The sequence below is a fragment of the Otolemur garnettii genome, unplaced genomic scaffold (genome assembly GCF_000181295.1).
Source record: "Otolemur garnettii isolate 467f Iridium unplaced genomic scaffold, OtoGar3 scaffold00009, whole genome shotgun sequence".
In the NCBI taxonomy this organism is placed as follows: Eukaryota; Metazoa; Chordata; class Mammalia; order Primates; family Galagidae; genus Otolemur; species Otolemur garnettii.
The window spans coordinates 31,595,774-31,600,682 of record NW_003852404.1 but is presented as its reverse complement, the minus strand read 5'-3'; the positions used below and the strand labels follow the sequence as shown (position 1 = coordinate 31,600,682).

The following is a 4,909-nucleotide window of genomic DNA, read 5'->3' as shown; positions in this document are numbered from 1 at the left end:
TCTCTGCCCTGCAAAGAGGCTTGGTCCTTTGTAAGAGCTGTAGCTGTAACACCTCCGCTGCTGATCTTGCTCTACAAAAAGGCTTGGCCCTTTGTAAGAGTCATTTTCATAAGAGCTGTAACACTCGTATCCTGCCCTGCAAGGAGGTTTGGTTCTTTGAGCTGTAAATAAAACCTCACTGTTTGTTCTATGGTCTATCGATTTCATTCATCGAATCATTGAGACCAAGAGCCTGGAGATCCAGTGTTAAAAATCCGGTATCACCAGCAGGGGCAGCTCAATCCCTTTACCCCAGTTGCCAAAAAAAAAAAATAAATAAAAAAACCCAACCCCGGATTTTCCTCCTCCCTCCATCCCTGATGGTTCTGGCCTTCCCAACGGCTTTGGATCTTCTGATTCCTCTTGGGTTGAAGCAGACCAAGTTCCCCCCACCCAGTATCCCAGTTGGGGGGAACCCATATTTTTTTAATAACACGTTACACCTCACCTGTTCCTTCCCTTCCGGTACTGCCAAGTTCTAACCGTAAGAGTGACTCTGTGCCTGTCGGTTTAGTTCTGTGTATAAACGGAGTCTTGTGGGGATGACTCCTCCCTTTTCCCCTGGTGACAGCCACTCTTGGAAGGAGGACCAGTAAGGGACCTTCAGTAACACACACACACAAACACATACACACACACACAAGAAAAAATACCCTTTGAAACTGAATTACACTTGTTTATGTTATAGATCATGCAGGATGATAGCATTATTGTAATATCAGATAGAGCAAGATACTAACTATATATCAATAAAGCAACATACTAAATAGGATGATAATCAGATTATCAATCAAGAATGTAATTGATAAATCGATATCAATTATATTATAGCTATGCAGCCAAATGTAAGGCTGCTACAATAAAGAAGAAAGGCACATTGTATGTAGAAATAAAAAATGTCTTTAAGGTAGGATTCATTGCTAATAGTGCAACATTGTGCAAAAAATAAAAATGCACACAAATATATATTTATATTTGCCAATAAATTCAAAAGATAAATTTGAAGAACACATAGCCCCAATGAGAATGATACATATGAAGAAAGGAGCAGGAACTAGGTCAATGGAAGGTCAACTTTTCACAATGTAACCCTTTTATAGCTTATATTTTTTATATTTTCTTTATTTGAAACATAATAAATATTTTACCTTTACAAAATAATTTTTTTGACAAATGAGTTCTCTGCTTGCTCCTGGAGAATAAACTGTAAGCAAGCACAGTAGGCAGCAGAGCTCAGTTAGAATTCTATTATAAGGGCCCAAGTAACTGAGGACAGTTGATTCTGGATATACAGGTATTTCAAAACAAAAAAGGCAGAAAACTTGGTGAGTTTGAAAATGGAGTTTAAAAAGGAGAGTGCCAAAAAGACATATAGGACTAACATCATAGAGGACAGAATTTGAAAAAAACATTTTCACGTTTTTTTTTTTAATTTGGACATAAGACACTAAGAATAAAAAGAATTAAAATTAATATAGCATCATTGTATAAAATGATTAGATAAGTTAGAGACTAGAGATAGAACAATCAAAGACCATTTTACTGATGATTTATAATTATTCTCTTAACTAGAGTGGTAGAAGTTTTGATATTATAGCAGCTATTATTTGTTCATCCATTTCTTTTTTTGTTTGTTTGTTTTTGTTTTTGTTTTTGGCCGGGGCTGGGTTTGAACCCACCACCTCTGGTATATGGGGCCAGCGCCCTACTCCTTTGAGCCACAGGTGCTGCCCTGTTCATCTATTTCTGTAATTAGTTAGTACAGTGGTTTGCTTACTTGTCACATACTGTGAGGAAAGATCATATGTTTCCACAGTTTGAATTGTCTAAGAGATGGTATGTGTTTGTTTGTTTGGAGTTCTAAAATGTTATTTCAAAATAATTGTAATCTGAATTTCTTTGGATAGGGAATTACCCTTGTGTTCATATGGGGCCTTCCTGTTCTCATTTTCTTTTTACTGCTAGTGTTCATATACCAATGGCCCTACCCTGTGTAGGCTCAAGTTTGCTATTTTAATTTATACTTGCCTTTTCCCCCAAATCAAGGCCAGCATAAGACATCGTTATCTATTTATATATTCTGCTGTGAAAAAAAAAATGATAAAGGAAATCTAAAAAAGAAAAGTAGAAAAGTTTCTAGAAAGTCTCACTCTGAAAATACATTCCATATGGCAGAATTTGACTTTGTTTTTGGGCTTGCCAACTAGCAGTGAGAGAGGGAAATACACGATTCACAGTGCTCGGAGGATAAAAACAAATCAATTGCTATGAAAAAAATAATTAAGAAGTAAGGCAAGGAAACGAGGGAGGGAAGAGAGGGAAAGAGAGGAGGAGACAAAACAGTTGTTCTTCAATTGCTTAGGTCATTCTCCAATGAGCCTTCATAATGTCCACAACATCTCTGAGTTTGTCATCAACATAGCATTTGGATACACTTAATTCTTAAAAAGTCTTTCAAGGTAGACAGATGCTAGAATGAAATTCCCCAAAGGAAATTATATGAACGGTCAAAATAATATGTAACGACAGGTATACTTTTAAAACTTATAATGTATGGTTTGAAAATCCTTTAAATATTTGTTAATAGAAACTATATACTAGAAGTACACATTTACTAAGTTTTGGGACATGAACTCTGAAAAGTTTCTGAAACTCTTTGTAGGTGAAGAAAAGTTTTCTATTTTTAAAGATTTTGATTTACATTTGTAAAAGACACCATGCTAGGTGAAAAGTAAATGCTGGACACAGGCAAGAAACCTGATATCTAAGTACCAAAGGTCATGTCATGGCTCAGAAGATGGCTGGAGAAAGTAACCTGCATCGGCTTTAGTTTGCTGAAAATCCAAGGTTCCCAAAGTCCACCTGATACAGCTATATTAATAAAAAGTGTTACAACAACACGATCCATTGCTATTAATTTTGCAGTATGATTTAAGCTACTTGTTTAAAACATAAAGCACTAAAGTGAACTTGTAGGACATTTTTATTTCATTAACTCTTTTATTAATTTAAAGCTAACAGCTGAGTAGCTCAAATTTCAAATGGCATATTTCATTTTTCCTGTAGTTTCCCACAGTACCCACCAACTCATGCCTTTGACCATCATGTTTGCATGTTTGTTTCTCTTAAAATAGGGAATTTTTTTCTATACGTATGTCTCCATCAAAAAGGGATAAAATGATAGAAATAGAAGGTCAAGCACTTCAAGAATCACGGAGTAAGCATGATTTTTTTGTTTCGGGCACATGTACTGGAACACGTTTGCTCATTTGCATTACCTACCTGATTCCCAGAGGCATGCAAATTTGTCTACAAAACTTCCCTAGCTTTGTACCTAAAAGAATGCATGCACAGGATGAGGACAACAGGTGTCAAAAAGAATGAAGACCTCTAGCTCTGCCAATGTATGGGCATTAAACTGTGCCTTACACCGTCATCATAGTCAAATGTGAACAATAAATCAGCTGTAATCTAAGATTACACAAAGATTCTGGGGGGACCTCAGAAGGGAAGGTGCAAGTTTCTCCTCATAGAGCCTAATGCTTTTAGAACATCCAGGATAAAAATTGCTTCTTGGTGCTAAAGATTCCAAGTAAGTAGCAAGCGGCTCACATTAGTCAGAGTTCTTTAGAGAAATAAAACCAATGGGATGTACATATATCTAGAAATTTAAGAAATTAATTCACATGAGTATGGGATGGCAAGGCCCAATCGTCAGGGTGGACTCCAGTCTAGAGACCAAAGGAGAGCTGATGTTGAAGTTCAGGTCCAAAGGCCAGCTGTTGGCAGAAGGCTTTCTTGCCCAAAGGAAGTCTTTGTTCCATTTAGGTTTTTAAACTATTTGGACAAGATTTATCCACATTATGGGAGGCAATTTGTTGTACTCAGTATCCATAGATGTAAAAGTTAATCTCAGCCAAAAACACCCTCACAAAAACATCAAGAGTACCGTTTGATCATATATCTGGGCAATATGGCCCATAAGTTGACATATAAATGTAACCATCAGACTCATCTCAGCGAATTCTATGTCAGCCAGTAGTTACACTCTTAAGAAAAATCCACACATTCTCCTTATGTGGATTTCTTTTTCTTTTCTTTTTTTTTTTACAGGACAATATAAAGAAAAACATTCAGCATAGAAAACTGTCAAACATCCAGAGAAAGTTGATGTGGCCCTCCCCTGGAAAACATGAAGATATGTAAAGACTTGTTGATTTATTTAGCTGGTTCTGATTTACAGAGTTAAGTGCTTAGTGGGCTATACAAGATTGAAAATGATACAGTTTATGAATTTATTTTTCTTCAATATTTACTTTTGTGAGAATGTCAAGGAGCAGATTTGAATTGTAATCTACATAACTAATTTCATCAGTAGCTACAGCATGTCTTCCTAGCCCAGTTTACAACACGAAAATTTGCCAGGTGCTGTGAAATGAGCATTTGTACAAAGCAAATCAATTTTAATGTGTGTTTTCAATATGGTTCCATTTCTATCAGTGACTGTGGTATTTTAAAGCTAATCAAATTTGTAAATAACCCTCTTGTGATATGTGCTATGTGATAACCATTAGTTGTGCTAACCTTAGACTATGTCCCTTGAATAAAATCCCTACCCTTCTAATTAGAAACTTGAAGTACTAGTACTACTTGGAGTACCCTTCTAATTAGAAACTAGTTGAGTACTTGTTTTTAATTTTCACAAGTTATACAATGTGCTGAAAAAGACTGAGTTTATATCTAGTTACTTTTGGATATAGTAAAAAATATATAAAAGTATCCATATTACTTAGAATGACAATACTACAGAAAAGTAGTATTATCATTCTTTTCATTTTTAAAGATGGCTGGGATTTCTGAAAGATTATTA

At 35.6% G+C, this 4,909-nt stretch overlaps 1 pseudogene; it reads left to right on the top strand.

Moving 5' to 3' along the window:
* The window catches only part of LOC100946794, a 5,389-nt pseudogene extending 1,144 nt beyond the window's left edge, over nt 1–4,245 (top strand).
* The last annotated feature ends 664 nt before the right edge of the window (nt 4,246–4,909 follow it).